At 39.1% G+C, this 17525-nt stretch overlaps 2 long non-coding RNA genes across 2 annotated transcripts in view; one reads left to right on the top strand and one right to left on the bottom strand.

Moving 5' to 3' along the window:
• Positions 1-6415, bottom strand: part of LOC134164110 (uncharacterized) — a 126322-nt gene extending 119907 nt beyond the window's left edge. Inside the window, exons 1-3 of the long non-coding RNA XR_009964997.1 lie at positions 6320-6415; positions 5359-5451; positions 4085-4135 (exon numbers count right to left, since the gene is read on the bottom strand). This is a non-coding gene — a long non-coding RNA (uncharacterized LOC134164110). The remainder of the gene's footprint in view (positions 1-4084; positions 4136-5358; positions 5452-6319) is intronic.
• Positions 1310-10071, top strand: LOC134164111 (uncharacterized). The gene is made up of 3 exons (XR_009964998.1): positions 1310-2583; positions 5034-5080; positions 9539-10071. It is a non-coding gene; the product is annotated as an uncharacterized LOC134164111 (long non-coding RNA).
• The last annotated feature ends 7454 nt before the right edge of the window (positions 10072-17525 follow it).

Here is a 17525-nt window from a genome sequence, read left to right as displayed (position 1 = left end):
ATCAGTGGGTGGTGAGCGATTGTACTGTGCATCACTTGTGTTTTCTGAGCTTTCATTTCTTCTCTTGTTGTTTCTTCTAATCATCATTATTGTTATTGTTGGTATTCTTTCTATTATCACTATATTTTACTTTATTTTAGCTATTAAACTGTTCTTAACTAAACCTGTGGGTTTTATATTCTTTTGATTCCCCTCCCATTCCCACCGAGGGTGGGGGGAAAAGAGAGTGTAAGAAAGCAGCTGCATGGTGCTGAGTTACCGGCTGGGGTTAAACCACAACAGTGTGTAACAACAATGAAGCTCCTGGGGTTTAAAAAAAATAAGTACCCTGAATTGTCTTTGTATTATTGATCTGTTTAGATCTCTGAAACAATTTTCTTTCACAAATTTCTTTACCATTACACTATTCATCCTAAAAACTGAACTACAGAACAGGGCTTTTTCTCCATCTTGTTTTTTCCTGGTTAATGCTTTGACATTCATTTTCAAAGACAACTCTAATTAATGAAGGGTACAAGACTGAACCATGTGTATCACTCATAGTTGCCAGAGAAAAATAAGCTCTGCACACACAGTGGTATTCTGTCAACTAGAATATGTGACATGTTGCAAAATACAAAGTCTTTGCCTGCAAAGGAATAATGATTCTTTGTTCTGAAAACTCAGTGTAAGAAAATGTACCCTATGAAAACGATACACACTGGGGTTTGTTAACTTAGCATAAGTCAAGAGCTTAAAAAAGAAATTTTTTTTTTTTTTTTTTTTTTTTTGGTCAGAGATGGTTGCAGGAATTAGAAAGTTTTATTTACAGATGCCATTACAATCCCTTATACTGGAAAGAGCCATATGAAAACAACTCCCCTTATGAGCCCTACTTTCAGTCTTCATTTCCCTTCTACAGAGCCTATAGCTATATAATAGCTTTATATTAAGAAAATCTAACAATTATTTTATGTCTCTCCTTTGTTTAGCTTTGTATTGCCCTTGCCACCTTCTGCACTACTATTCTTCTTGTGTTGCATCAGCCCTGGCACTAATCATAGAATCCCAGAATGGTTATGGTTGGAAAGGCCCTTAATATCATCTAGTTCCAAACCCCCCTGCATACAGGGGTATATTTCTTTCTTCAACTTTGCACTGCATTAACTGCATTTGGAATACCCTCATGATATAAACTACATGCATACTCATACAAAAGGAAAAACAGTTGAAATCATGTTAGTTATAATTCAAAGCACTAAAAAAAAAACCCCCCAAAAAAACCTAACCCTCCCCCCCCCCCCCAGAAAACCACGCCAAAAACCAAAGCAGGAAACAGCAGAATGAAGATTGCCCAGGTGACAGCAGCATGACCCTAAAAGAAGTTAATAATAAGTTTCCAAAAAGTCTCAGAACTAATTGCTGAGAGCATAGGAAAAAACCCACTTGGGACTCATGGGTTCAAAGCAACATTCAGGAGAGCATTGTTTAGATAAACTATTTGATTCCTAAGGGCTTGTTTCCATCTCATTTCTTCTTGCACCTCCTCCTCCTCATGGCTTTCCTCTTATCCTGATGTTTCAAATCTCTGCTCCAGAGAATGAAAGACTCTAGAGATCCCTGGTGGACTTATGAAAAAATAAACTATGGAGAAAAACAATGCAGTTTTCCCTAATCTTGTTTTTGGAAACATCTGTGCCATTTAATCTGAAACATTACAATGAAAAAATTCAGACTAAGACAGACATGGAAAATATCCTTATAAACAGCTCAAATTTGGCAATGTTAATTCAAATGAAAATAAAGCCTTATAAAGGGATCTCTTAGGAAACCTTGAATTTAAGAGAGGGGCATTTAACAGCTTTGCATGTAATGAAAGTCTACATAAAACCAGTATAATGACTCTGCATAACAAGCATCACAGCAACGTGTTATGCATTTTTTTGTGGATTGTATGGCCTCTCTAAGCTCAATCTGTATGCAAGTAAGAAATAAAAGATTGTCCAAACTTAGAAGAAAACAACTTAGTAATGACAAAATAAAGACAAGTCTGGTGAAAACCTCAGACACCCCAAGCCAACCATTACTTTAAAAGCAAAGGAAATAAAGGAGGCAGTTTTTAATTACTAGCAGTAATCTGCATGAGTAAGAATTTCAGTCTAGAAGAAAATAATGCCACAAACTGGCAAGGCACTAGCTGTGTTTGTTGGCTTAGAAGCACTTTCTTTCCATTACTGAAAACCTACAAGTAGGATTCTCCAGCAACAATGTTATTTCCATCTTAAAAGATGAACATGAAACCTCAAAATCTATCAGATACACTCTATCAAACAACTAATAATCTTCACAGGCAAATCACTTAGAAATGCATTAGGTTTTAAGTGGAATGCATTTGCAAGAGATTCCAGTAACTGTCAGAGCTAAATGTTTCCTTAACTTTTTGTTTATGCACAAAAGAAGATAAAAATATTTAGAAGAGAATGAAGTTATGAGCCCAGAACATGTGCCATGGGAAATCTAAACCTGAATGCAGTTGAAGGACTATCCAAAAGGGACTGACCCAAAGAATCCCTCCGTCACACAGCAGTTGAAGAGGAAAACCAGGTGGGACATACTGAAATAAAACAAGTGTACTGACTTTCCTGGAAGACTCAGACAACATTACAGGAATATTCCAGAAAAAAATTATTTTATTTCTAATGTGTTAGAAATAAATGCCTCTGTTCTAGTACCCAGCACATAACCAAAGCAGTGGGACATGTAGTCAAGTAATTAGTGCTGGGGAATTAAACCACTGCAGAGATGCTCTTCATTCTTAGAACTGTAACATCCCCTGCATACCGGGTATGGTGAGTGGGTCATCTCGGAAACTTGATTTCTCCCTCTCTAGTTGCATGCAGGAAGCTATTAAGGATCTTTACTCTGTCTTACAAAGGGAGTTAGCAGCAACAAAAATGAAGTAGTCTCTGTATAGCATCTGGCTACCCTGGAATGGCAAAACTTTACTGACCCCCTTCTCTTTAGAAAACAGTGACTCCCTAAATCCTACCCCTAAAAATTATTAGAGTGGCTAAATCTTGGAAAAGCCATTTTAGCCAAGGCACTATGATTTTTCTCACTGCAGTGAAAGCAGATAGATAAAAATTAGATCACTCTCAGCTGAAGCCAGTAAGAAGCTATTGGCCCCAGTTTAAGTAGTTCTGAGGGGCAGTTCTTGTAACATTTAGAGGAGCAACACCTGACCAACATCAAATGCCAATCAGCTGCATCTAGTGTGGACAGAGGATCCTTGAAAACCTCAGCAATGACCTGCTAATTGATACCAGAGTATGAGATATGTCTTGTGATAATTTGAGTGAATTTTGTGGTAAAGAATGAAGTTCAAATGAATTCCCTCTCTCCTGTAAAATTTGGAGAGCTGTCAGTTGCCCCTTAGGTTAGAAAAGGAAATGAAAGAAAAGTCTGAATTTTAGGACAATGAAATTACAGTCCCGCCTTACTCCATGTCCCTAATAATACTGTACATGTCTGCTTCCCAGCTGGATGAATAAAACTTAGAATCTAAATCAGGCAAAATACATGTGCCCATATAAGCCCTGTAACAAACAGGTAAGTACAGACCCTTAAACCTGCTAGCCAGTGCTCCCCACTGTTCTTCAGTATTGATTAAATATTGCTGTTTCCATACACTATTTGGCCAGGAAATTATTTTAAAACAAGGAGGGTAAATTCATCTTCCTGTATAAACTGTGCTCATTTGTTAATTTGTTCTGGCATTCAGGTGTTTGTCTGGCTCTCACAGGTAAGCACTGAATCACCTAAGAATGCAACTCTTCCCACTGGACCATAGAAGAGTCTATGCTCCCATTTATTCAGCAAATGCCAGTTTCTCAGTCAAACCATAGAAATCCTACGGATCCAGTGGAATATACTTCTTCAAATGGGTTCCTGAAAGTCTGTTTTTGTCATAAGTCTCTGGCAGTGAAACTTGGAAAAGCCAAATCAAATTTCTTCTTCATTCATCACAAAAGCAAAAATCAAAGCCATTGTAAAGACCAATAGAAAGTTGTCTTAATTTTAGTCAAATGACAGGCTTTCCACTCACCTTATCAAGTGTGTGGAGTTTCTTTTTTTATGAGATTCTTTTTCATCTTTGCTGGAAAAAAAAAAAGAAGAAAAAAAAAGACTTTAATCACAGTACTTGATTTGCAATAAGGTCATATACAGTGTCTTAAAATTCCTGGAGAACTGCACAGCTCTGAAGCAGAGACTGAAAGAGGATCAATGTCTGGTTCTACTTATCCCTTTCTAAGGTTCTGTTTTCCTTAAGCTGTGGCTGGGTTGCTTGGCATAAAACTTCCTACTTGCAGTGCTTATCAATGTTTTCAGCAAAGTACTGAAGGTGGTGTACAGTTAGCAGACTTGGCATCTGAGTAAGTATTCTAGGCTATAAAGCAAAATCTAGCTACTAATTTGGGGTCCATCTTTTTTTTTTCCTCTCACGTAAGACCAGACATAGGTCATTTTGTACGAAAAACTATTCATGTGCTTAAAGCTAAGCATAATTTCAAGGAACTTGCTGTTTGGCACATACAATTTTTTTTGCAATACGACTTTATAATACATATTTACACCGTATTGCTTCCAGTTACTGCTTCCAGTTTTCCCTCAACAACCCCTCCTCTCAGACCTCACAGAACAGAATGCATGTGGAAGTTACCCAGGCAACAAAAACAATGAATCCAACTTCATATGTATTATATGTGAACCAAAGAACACGTACGTGTGGTTGGATACTGTGTTTGCATGGCTCTCCAGTGGAAAACAGTGGATGCATGCCTAAAATCCTTACAGAAAAGGGAGGTTCAGATTAAAAAAAACCATGGGGGTATGTGAGACTACAGTCTAGGTCATTATACCACTGTGTTGTAGTACTTTCATTAATAGCTCATGAGAGGGTCTTCAGGGACACTACGTAATTTAATGTGTCAATACTGGGCATGCTAAATTGAATACTGTAATGAGTATTACTCTTAGGTTCTGTTTATTTTCAGACTATGAACTTAAAGCAACTGAGCTGCTGCTCTGGAGTCTGAGAAAGGTAAAAAGGAAACTTATGGACAATGAAAACTACATCCACTCTTACCATGGTGTTTTGCAGGAAGACTCTTCACACAAGGCAAAATTAAATTTACATTCCTATTAAGATATAAACATTCTAACATTTTATTTTTAAAATAAAGCCATGCCTTTCTATCCTAAAGTTGATATTCTTAGTTTCACTGTTTTAAAAAGTACAAACCGGATTAGATGGAATGTAAGTTGTGTTTAGTTTCGTGGACAACTACAATTCACCAAAAAAACTAATTCCTAACATACCAAGTACGTCTCTCCTGGATATGCTGCTGTCAGTTTCCATTTTTCTTGAAAGAGTTTTGAAATAATATGAATTTTTGCAAACACTAAACACAACTGCAAAAGAAGAATTCTTTATGGTTTACAGGAAACAAAAACCAAATAAAGCAGGGAAAAGAAACCCCAAAACAAAACACCCAAGACCTGAAGCACTGTCAGCTTTGTCTGCAATATATTATTTTTTAAAATAATTAGGTTATAATTCCAAACATATTGTCACTTTGACTTTAAAAAATATTAAACTTTTTATTTCAAAATTTCTCTCCTATTCTAGATTAGTTTACAATTTGGCTAATCTGGATAATCTCGATTAGCATTTTTTGGCAATAATGATTGGTTTTTAATCCACCTTGAGTTGTGCCTGTGAAAGTGCATGTGCATAAAGGCATGTTCAGCACAGGTGGTGTAAAGAGAAGAGAATTAGTCTGTATGAAAGCTATGCTGTTTATAGCACAGTTCCTCACAGGTAGATATACAGAATAATACACTGACAAGAGAGCAGCTTTCAGGAATACTCACACGGTACCTCTCTACCACCAGCCCTCTGTACCATTCTCAGGACACCTGGTGCAGCATTAGAATTCAAAAGCACTTAAATTTGGTTGTGGAAGCAAATTAAAACTCTGGATTGTGATATATTTCTGCTTCATTTCAGTTTATCTTGGTGAACCTTTTACAGGAAGTAAGAGAACTAAATGGAGAAAAGCCTGAAATCATCCATACAATCTGACCAAACCAGGGTTAGGGTGCTAGTTTTGGTTTCCTTGCAGAAGCAAATACCGTTCTGGTACTATGTGCAGCCACTTCTGTGCCAGCTGAACAGTACAGGACATCACCAAGAGCAGCAGAATGTGGACTTCACTCTCTTAGCGCTTTTCCCTAATTAGTGTGTATACCTGCAAATCAATTAGTTTAGAGGACTTACTCCTCAGGCAGCCACTGTGGCTCTAAAGTAGTATGGTAAACTCCATGGAGCAAACAGCTTTCAAGAAGGAGGTATGTCTGTAAAGAATAAAGAACGTTTCTCATGCTCAGTGCTGTCTTAACTGTGTGCATTGTGCATCTAAACCTAGATAGCTAAGAGACTTCACAGCAAAAGCATTTCCCATACTCTTTGGTATAAGACAGGACTTTTGCAACACTGCAGTCAGTATTGCAAGATGGTGCTCTTTAACAAGCTGCATACACAGTATGAAATCTGCGTATCTGCAGTTCACACACAGCACAAACATCAGATTTAACCAGGACAAATTGGAAAAGCTATTAAGCAATATTAAACAGTGACTACAAGTTGAAAAAGAGCTTCATAAGTCCCTAAAAAAGCACAATTATCAGGTTGTAGAAGAGGCTGAAATGCAATCGGTATTGATATTTTTTCTGATACGATAGGTTTATAGAAGTGCTTAAATATGTGTTTCCTGGAAGGATCCCAAAAGGGGATAGAAGTCCCCCTTCCTTCCAATTTTTCTGTTATGCTCATCTACCCAGCTGTGGTTGATCCCTAGCTTGCAGATGAGATGCGTACCTTTTAATTGTAAATATTCAAAACCTTTGGGAAGCAGAAAACGCACATTCTTTACCATACACAATCTGATTTTCCATTATAAAACTGATTAATATATTAGCCAAGCTTCTTGGCAGAAAAGCAGAATGGGATGATATACAGAAAGGTCTTCAATGATCCATCGGTTTAATGAAAGGCATGAGGCCATTCAGAGGTATTAGACAGCCACTTAATTTAGCTCATCTGGTACATAAATCTCCACATATCCCACTCTGTGAATGCTGAAAAGGTGAATGAGGAGTTTCTGCTGTTAGCACATAGCTTTGTGGACCGACATAGTACTTCTTTAAAGAGTGTGAAGTTTGTATCCTGTGCTCTTACCTCTCCTGTTGCAAGTGGTAATATATATTGCTAGTTCCAAGCAGCTTAATCTGAGAAGGGTAATGCAGTGCTAGTGCCTGTTCTGTCATTTGGTTATCTCTCCCTGAATCCTTGCCAGTAGACATACATAACATGAAATCATTCAAACATGCGAAAAGAAATAAAGGAAAACATCAGAAAAGCAGAGCACTTAGGTTTCAGACCTTGATCTTGCCATCTGAACCCTGGTTGAAACTATAAAGGATTCAACCTTGCTATGATATTGGCCTCTCTACTCTAATTCACTGCATGTCTGAAGATGTTGGAAGCCAACAGCCCAGTGTGAATGAGGTGCTGGTTTTGCTTTGTTTTTTTAAGTGGGTTGTCTGTTAAAACAACAGTTTCAGACCCACCTCAAAACTTGTATCATACCCACTTATCTCAGGATTCACAAACTAGAAATACAAGGACTGCAGAAACAACAGATATTGCTAAGTTTTCTAAAAAAAAATGAGATGTACATGTAGAATAGTGCCTCCAAGCATTAGAAAGGAGAATGGCAGAGCTGGGCTTCAAGTCTGTCATTTTTCCTGGCTGTGAATATTATGCTCCTGCACTACACAAGTACCTGTCTCTTTCTGCTTTCTCAAAAGCTTCCACTGTTATACTCAACACCTTCAAGTCTCTTTCCACATACACTGGTACTCCAGGAGCTGTGTTACCCTATACCGTTCCCATCATGATGATACTGTGTATATTCATGTTGATACCTGTACTTGTAATCAATTGCCCATTTTTACCACAGTAAGAAGAAAATAGCAGTTAAGATATACAAACTGCATGAATACAGTCTATCCATGATTTCTCATACAGGATCTGAAGTGAATGTAGCAGATTTTTCTGATGGTGACAGCACTGCTGCAAAGACCAGAGTTGTTCAGCTCTCCCTGTCCTTATCTAGCAGAGTCTTGACTACTGTGTGAAAATCAGTGAAACTATAGTTTGTGTATCCAGCAGGCATCTTCCTTATGTCTTCATGGATCACAGACAAGAAGAATTTAACATGGCCTTGATACATTCCTGATGTACCCTTTTCAGAAATTCTCATTTGCAAATGAAAGAAAACATATCCTAAATTGATATACCACTATTCCTGATATTCTTAGCAGGCCACCCAATGGAAATCAGTGAAGATGGTTGAACAGTCAAGCATATGATTCCATTTTGTTCCTAGTTTATGTGTGAACTGTTCTCACATACCCCCTCCCCCACCTACTGTGCCCCCTTGTCAGGATGATAACTGCAGCATCACTCCTTTCAGTGGGGAGCACATTAAGATGTCAGTTTTCCAAATGCTTGCAAGAGCTCTTACATACGATCCTGGGAATGGCAACAGGGAAGCTGATGCAGTGGTTTGTCAATACTGAGGGAGAAGATAGGGCTATGGAGTGTACTGATGTGCAGTCCTCTTGGAACAATTTAATACAATGCAACAGAGACTGTCACCTGACTTAGCAGTCTACAGGGATTGAAAGTTATTTTTCCTAAAACAAGGATATATGAAGAAAAACCTCCTAGGCACCTATTTTCCTACACCCCTACTTCAGGTCTGGCTCCTTTGAGCCAACAGCTGTGAACATCAGTTGGTCATCCAAATCCATTTTCATTTGTTTGATGCATTTCTCTGATACCAACACTTTGTGAAACAACACACCTCAAAACTCAAACCTAGGCTTTGTTACATTTTCTTTTTTTTTTTTTTTTTTACAAATGGGCCCTTCCATTGTCACTAGTCAACAGGAAGATCAGGCATACCATGTCCCTCAAAAACCCTCCTCTTATGCAAGACCTTTTCTCAAAATTATATGCATCCATTTTTTACCTCTTTTCTCTGAAACTCCTGCTCTCTGGGCCACCCACTGCCCTTTAGACAGCGGCTCTTATCCAATAACTTGCTGAGAAAACTTTTCAAATGCTGGCTTTTCCTCATCTGTAGCTTCCCAGATGCTTTTCTTCCACCTACTAAAGCCATCGGCGAAACTCTATACAACTTCAGTGGAAGTAGAATCAGGTTGCTGATGGATAACTGCCCTTATTCCACCAAATCCCAACAACAGATACAGAGTTGGTAACTGTGTGAGCCGGTTATTTTTCTCTATTGTATTATAAGAACACTGCAAAAATATCTTAACTGTATAATGCTGTACGTGTCTGTAGCACTATATTTTGAATCTTACATGAAGTACTTGGCTTTTTCCATTTTATTTCTTTTGATTTCAGGTTCACATGCCAACAACCACTTGCAGAAGAAAAATAGACTGACTCTCCTGGCCAAATGAAAAAGTACATTCCTGATATGGCATCCAGCTGAGAACTTGAGTAGGAAGCAATACACTCAACAGGCATCCTGTGTCTTCCTCCAACCCATCATCCCACCAATTTTCTGTTCTCTCAACACTCTCAGAGACTAAGCATCAGCAGTTCCTTAGAGCTTAGTCCAAGCTATTTTATTACCTTAACCATTTGTTTGTATCAGTGGTTGCTGAACACAACCCTACAAAGGCACAGATTAAGAGAGAGGAAAAGGTTTGAATACAATAAACTGGCCTGAATGTCAGCCTAGAATGCATGCTGAACTAATTTTTGAATTACAGATTTATGAAGTGTGTCTGCATCTTTCTCTCTTGGTGTGTTGTTTGATTGGTTTTGTTCACCTAGTTCTATGTGGTTAATGTCAGGTGCTGGTATGCCCACCAGAATTTCCCTGTTCACCTCTCAAGTAACAGCCTTTTCTTCCAATTCCTCTCTCTTGTCCTGCTACAACAGCAGACATTCCTGATGCAGCAGTCCTTGCAGGAATCTGGGTCTGTGATACACCTACAACCTCAAGGAAGACTTGCAGGCTTTTCTGAATAGTCAGACATTTATTTTGCTATGATTGACAAACTGCTGAAAAGTGGAATAAAAATATAGGCTCAACATTGGATATAATCAAAATGGCCACCAAACTCTAGAAATAAGTATAAGCCATGATAGTTAAGACTTGTGCTGTGAGCCTCCACCAGAACACAGTGACCCTGGATCTGGGAGTTCTCCTCAATCTATTCTGGAGCCGGACAGATAAACAGGGGAAGTTTGACTGCTCTCATCAGAGATTTTGGTATGCCTTTAATCATCCCAAAGCGTATTAATTATGGAGACAAAAATCAAGTTTTACTTGCCAGAATGTTATTATGGAAAATCTAAAATATGATGGAAGGTAGACTGACATTCCTGTAGGCTTGCTTAATCACATATAAGTGTTTATTTACCAATGAACTCCAATGCATGTGTTATGATGTTAAGGGCACATTTTAATGGGAACTAAGGCCCAGTTAGTTAGAATTAAACTTAGCTAGAGGTATTAAAGATAACAGGAAGGGATTCTACAGGTACATAGCAAATAAAAAAACAGACTAGGGAGAATGTAGGCCCCCTCAGGAAGCTCTCAGGAGAACTGGCTACACAGGGTTTGGAGAAGGCTGAGGTTCTGAATGACTTCTTTGCCTCGGTCTTCACTGGCAAAGGCTCTGACCAAACCACCCAAGTCTTGGAAGGCAGATGCAGGGACTGTGAGAATGAAGACCTTGGGCCCACTGTAGGAGAGGATCTGGTTCGAGACCATCTTAAAAAGCTGAACGTGCACAAGTCTGTGGGTCCTGATGAGATCCATCCACGGGTCCTGAAGGAGCTGGCAAATGAAGTTACGAAGCCACTGGCCATCATATTTGAGAAATCATGGCAGTCAGGTGAAGTTCCCAATGACTGGAAAAAGGGAAATATAACCCCCATTTTCAAGAAGGGAAAAATGGATGACCTGGGGAATTACAGACCAGTCAGTCTCACCTCTGTGCCTGGCAAAATCTTGGAGCAGATTCTCCTGGAAGGCATGCTAAGGTACATGGAAAACAACAAGGTGCTTGGTGACAGCCAGCATGGCTTCACGAAGGGGAAATCCTGCCTGACCAATTTGGTCGCCTTCTATGATGGGGTTACAGAACTGATGGACAAGGGTAGAGCAGTTGATGTCATCTACCTGGACTTGTGTAAAGCGTTCGACACTGTCCCACATGACATCCTTGTCTCTAAATTGGAGCAACATCAATTTGATGGCTGGACCACTCAGTGGATAAACAACTGGCTGGATGGCCACACACAAAGAGTTGTGGTCAATGGCTCAATGTCCAGCTGGAGACCAGTAACAAGTGGCGTACCTCAGGGATCAGTGTTGGGACCGTTCTTGTTTAACATCTTTGTCGCTGACATGGACAGTGGGATTGAGTGCGCCCTCAGCAAGTTTGCCAATGACACCAAGCTGTGTGGTTCGGTTGATACGCTGGAGGGAAGGAATGCCATCCAGAGGGACCTTGACACACTTGTGAGGTGGGCTGATGCCAACCTCATGAGGTTTAACCATGACAAGTGCAAGGTCCTATACCTGGGTCGGAGCAATCCCAGGCACAGCTACAGGTTGGGCAAAGAAGAGATTCAGAGCAGCCCTGCGGAGAAGGACTTGGGGGTGTTGGTTGATGAGAAAATGAACATGAGCCGGCAGTGTGCGCTTGCAGCCCAGAAAGCCAACTGTATCCTGGGCTGCATCAAAAGGCGCGTGACCAGCAGGTCAAAGGAGGTGATCCTGCCCCTCTACTCTGCTCTTGTGAGACCTCACCTGGAGTATTGTGTGCAGTTCTGGTGTCCTCAACATAAAAAGGACATGGAACTGCTGGAACAAGTCCAGAGAAGGGCCACGAGGATGATCAGGGGACTGGAGCACCTCCCGTATGAAGACAGGCTGAGGAAGTTGTGTCTGTTCAGCTTGGAGAAGAGAAGACTGCGTGGAGACCTCATAGCAGCCTTCCAGTATCTGAAGGGGGCCTTTAGGGATGCTGGGGAGGGACTCATTAGGGACTGTAGTGATAGGACAAGGGGTAATGGGTTAAAACTTAAACAGGGGAAGTTAAGATTAGATATAAGGAGGAAATTCTTTCCTGTTAGGGTGGTGAGGCACTGGAATAGGTTGCCCAGGGAGGTTGTGAATGCTCCATCCCTGGCAGTGTTCAAGACCAGGTTGGACGAGGCCTTGCGTGGCATGGTTTAGTGCGAGGTGTCCCTGCCCATGGCAGGGGGGTTGGAACTTGATGATCTTAAGGTCCTTTCCAACCCTAACTATTCTATGATTCTATCCAACCAATATTTGTGAATTTGCAATGTTGAATAATTCTGACTGTTGTTTTTTATTAGTAACATCCTATTGCAGAAGAGGCAACAGATCAGTCTGTGCCCTACCCATTTTCATCTTGGGCCAAAACTGTCTTAATTTATTCCATGTGCAAATGAAGTGAACTGTTTCATCAGTCGGACAAGATACCATGACCACTTGTTGCACATCTGCCACAGTGAAGTATAGTTACATAAAAATGAATGTGTTTTTTTTATCTATTCTCAGAAGTCAAAAAGAACTAAAATTACTTGGGTTTTAATACTCTTTTTATAATTTTATTATAATTGTTATCTTAGATAGTTTTTATCTTGCAGAATAATCACTGTGGGGCGTAGTCTGGCTTTTGGCTGCAAACCCTATCTGGAGTTCTAATAAAGCCTAGAACTAAACAAACCCCAAATTAAACCAACCAACCAACCAACCAAATTAACAGTGTCTTCAAGATTTTAAGGAAATTCCAAATGTGACAGACATTTTGTGTCTGGGGTACAATACTCCATAGGAGCAGTAGCAGATGTAGAGTTATGGATCCTAGAGATTTTACACACAACAGCTCAGTAGTGGCCCACAAGGAACTCAAGAAAACCCATGTGTTTCTGATTCAGGTCAGCTTCACAGCCCCTAACCTGTCATCTCTGATAAGTAAGCTTACCAAAAAGTCTGTGAGAATATCTCTGCCAGAGATGTGGTACTGTGTCACAAGAGTAACCAAATGTTATACATCTTTGTCAGACCCACAATCTCAGTGAGATGCTGTGCAGGCATCAGAGCTTCCTTTCTTTAGAAGCCTTGATAATTCATGCACAAACCTCCTCAGGTTGACCACACACCTATTTTGTCCTCCTCAGCATTAAGCGAGCAAGAATTTTTTTTTTTTGCCCAAAATCTCACCATAATTCTTTGCTTTTTCCATTGCACTATCCCAGTCCCACAGGAGACCCATAAAGAATCTTACCCTACAGTCATAACAGGAACAAAAATAAGTGCACTTTATCAGGACTCTCCTATGGGAAAAAATCCTGTTTCACACATTCTTTGACATCTAAGCAAAACTTCTGGCTGCTTCAAGCAGCTGGGGACCTCACTCTTTGTTTTGTAGAGAATACCGGTGTAACTGAGAGGCTACAAAGAGAGCCCAAACAACAAATACAAAGGAGAGAGAGAAAAGAGTAGTCTGACCACTAAGAAAACATGTGATACAGCATGATACCAGAGCTGGTTTTCCTTATGATAGAAGGGCACCAGCCACACTGTGGCACTCAAGCAGTATTAACAACAATGCCAAAGAATATGCAATAATGAGGAACAGGATTATGTGCTTTTCTGTGTTTCAAAATGGGGCAAGAGTTTCCAAAACAAATGTTTCAAAGGCAGAAATGCCCATGCAAACCACTGATGTATAACTCAGCATGCTGAGTGATAAATAACCATCTGGGAATTTGCTCTGCAGTGTTTATTTCTCTACAAGCCTTTTATATTATAACTGAAACCTAAACTCAGATGCTTAAAATTTCCTTTAGAACTAGATAACCATCTTAATACAGTAGATTCCGCAACTCTGCAGTGGGAGACCCTTAGGAACTGCGATGGCAACATCAACCAAGCATCCTTACAGCCTCCAAGTGAATCAGGACTGGAAAAATAATTTTGACTTTAGTCCTCTGAGTCCCTCTGCATGCTTTCTCTCCTTACCTCCCAGAAAGCCAGAAAAAAACCTGTCAGAAATTGTTATTCAAGTAGAAAGGCAAAGGTCCTGAACAGTGCAGTAAGTAGTGTAGCGAAATCCCAATGTAGCATTTGCATGTTTCTACAGCATTTTACAGCAGGGTTGCTACCTATGAACTATAACATGGTGGTTTTACAGAGCCATGGTTATGTAAAGAATTTTTTTCTCATACAAATGCACGGCATTTACATTACAAAGGGAAATCATGGAATAATAATCGTAGAATGGGGTATGTGAATGGCAGGGTAAGGGAAAGAAACCACTGGACATCATATAGAGAGATGTAAAATGGCTGGACCACACTCCTGAAAGCATGAAGTTGTTTCAACAGAACTACATCCTATCAACTTCTAAACCTCTGCCAGACACCACAAAGAAAATTAGTAACATTGCAGACCAAAAAAGTGAAAAGAAGTTAATGAAAGACTACTTAATGTAAAATGGGGTCCCCATTAGTGATGCTAATGTGACTTAAACGAGTCTTATACAGTACAATCATGGGGTGTATTTAAAACTGAAAAACAGACATTAGTGCTCAGGAAAACATGAGAGAAGTATAAATGTTAGCTGATCCTGGAATACTAAGAAATTGACTACCCAGTTTCAGTAGTTCACAAAGTAACTGCAGCTCCTCACTGGTGAGGTATATGTGAGAGGAAAATCAGAACTACACAAAGGACCCGAGTTTGTAAACAGTAAGTAAGCCACAACAGTTTCCAGCAAGATTTTATCAGCCTGCACAGATGAGGTTGAACAATGGTCTTCATTCAGAAGTGCTGGACAAGACCTTGAGCAACCTGGTCTAGTGGAAGGTGTCCCTGACGATGGCAGGGAGGTTGGAACTAGATGACCTTAAGGTGTTTTCCAGCCTGAACCATTCTGTGATTCTATGATTCTATTGGCTGTTTACAAAGGACTATGAATTAAACTAAATTAGCACTTTTTGTCTGTTTACAGGTTGTAGAGACCTTCGATGTCATGAATAGGTTAGGCAAACTTACATGACCTGTAACTTGGTCACAATCTATTTGAAATTACTGCTTTACACTTGCATTCCTCCTACAGTGATGGTTGCCCGAGTCACATGGTTTCACCTTACTGGTCAAACAGATAATTATTTCAAACACATACATGTGAAAGTGAGATCTGAGTAATTCTGGAATGTATGTCCACAATTCATGATGTTGTTCAGCAGTCTCCCCTCTAGATTTCTTGTTTTGAACACACAGTGGTGGAACACTAATAGGGGGGATCATGAATTCTGTGTAAAATCTTGTATTTTGTTTAAACAGATATGAAAAATATTTTTGGAACAGAATCTGCCTATTTTTACTTCTAACAAAATCTGGTTCCAACAGAATCAGTACGAATCATCAGATTAGAATGCCACTTACCAAACCATTTAAACGACCTCTAAACTGTCTTCAGAATTCTTCTGCGATACGATTCAGAAAATGATAAACCGACACAAACTTGTTGCTGAAACAGATTTATGAGCAGGGTTGCTATATGAAAGAAATTGTTCACCTTTTTACTTAGCTAACAGAATAACCCTACAATTTTTCAATATCAGATGAAATAACTTTTTTTTTTTAAACGTAGTCTCCTTAATTTCACTGTGACTACTTAACATTAAAGTATTTGGAAAGAAAAATAAATATATTCTTATAAAATACAGCAGCATGGTCTATAATAATGAGATACAACATTAATAGGAATAATGCTGCAAAGTTATATAGCATAGTGTAACTTGTATTTTCAGAGAAAAAAAAGGAAATACAAAGTTTCTAGGACATGGGATATTTTATGAGGCTTCTTCAACCACAAATCAAATATCAGATCTCTGTACATAGTTAGGAAATCACTGCTGACTGCTGTTGCTTGGTGGATCTTCTTCTTTCTGCTCAAATTATTAAAAGCTAGTCAGTAGGAATTTGTTTACTTTAGAGGGAAAACTGGAGAAAATATGTATTTTCCTGTATTTCATTTCCAAACATTTCATTTAAGCATTAACAGAATGCTGCATTCTGTGACAGTTGTACGAAAGGCAAAGAAAAAGCCAAAGGGAGAGTACTCCTTTTTTATCTCAGAGCCCAAAGCTTCCTCCTCGCTGATTTTGACCACACTCTTCAAGTCTAGTCATTCAGCTCAGCTTACCTATTCCTTTAAAATGCTGAGATAATGTTAATTTGACCTACAAAACCCCCTATCATTTATTCACATTGGGCATTTAATGAAATTGAAAATTCAGTTTAGATCTGGCTTTTAAAATATTCTGCTACTGAACCAAAAATCAGCTGTTAGCACAATCGTCACTGGAGGAAATTTGTGAGGGTTTACACTCAGAATATATACATACTACAAACGTTAACACACTGTATTTAGAGAAGAGTGGAAAGACCATCTATTCACAAAGGGTAACAAAACATTTCCATTTTCAACTATGAAGTTATACACTTCAATCTTAATCTAAGACAAATGTTTCCCATTTAGACAACAAAATGCTTTTGGAATTATAAGAACAAAGTCAGTTTTCTGAGTGAACAAAGCTGAACTCACAGCTGGACTGTTCAAAGTTTGTATTTTCTTTAATTGTGATTTTATAATCTTGCAGACTATAAATCACCATTAATTTGACAGTCTGGCTTTATGCAGGTTTAGTTTAATATGCTGGTATGGTGTATTTGTCTCAGGAGTTAAAATAAGTTATAACAAAGCTCTGAAACCTAACAAGTTCCTTCATATTATCAAATTTTAGCATGTTTTTAAAAATCTGCCAGATTTAAAAGGTCATCTGACTTGACTTCCCTTATTACTGTCTCCTCCGGAGTTCACGCTTTGTTCACACTCCTGGAACGAGTATTAGCAGGATATGATTTAAAGGTTTCACTCCTATGAACTTACAAAGTCCTTGGAGAGGGCAAATAACTTTCATATCTTAAGACTGGAGACTAGCTTCAAGAGATAGTATGAATGCTGAAATATGCTATAGCAGTGGATGTAAAGTTAAACCTAAATGTTGCAGCTTGGTGTTTTACACTCTTTTGCACCATTTCTGCACCCTGTAATGCCACTTTTTATCAAAGTTCTGTTATCAAAGCTCCCTTCAATTTCTTGTCAGCATAGGAGTATGTTCTAGGATCTGGATACTGTCCTCCCTGTGTCCCCCAAATGAACTACAAATTTCTGCCACTATCCAGATAGCTGCAGTAACCTATTCTCTGGAAACAACCCATGTTCTATTCTTCTCTCAAACAAGAAGAAGCCTGACCCTGTTCCCT

Source organism: Pezoporus occidentalis, unplaced genomic scaffold, assembly GCF_034315485.1.
Source record: "Pezoporus occidentalis ecotype Australia unplaced genomic scaffold, CSIRO_AGI_Poc_V1 ctg211, whole genome shotgun sequence".
Classification (NCBI taxonomy): Eukaryota; Metazoa; Chordata; class Aves; order Psittaciformes; family Psittacidae; genus Pezoporus; species Pezoporus occidentalis.
Note: the sequence above shows the minus strand (reverse complement) of the source record. Positions and strands in the feature narration are given on the sequence as shown.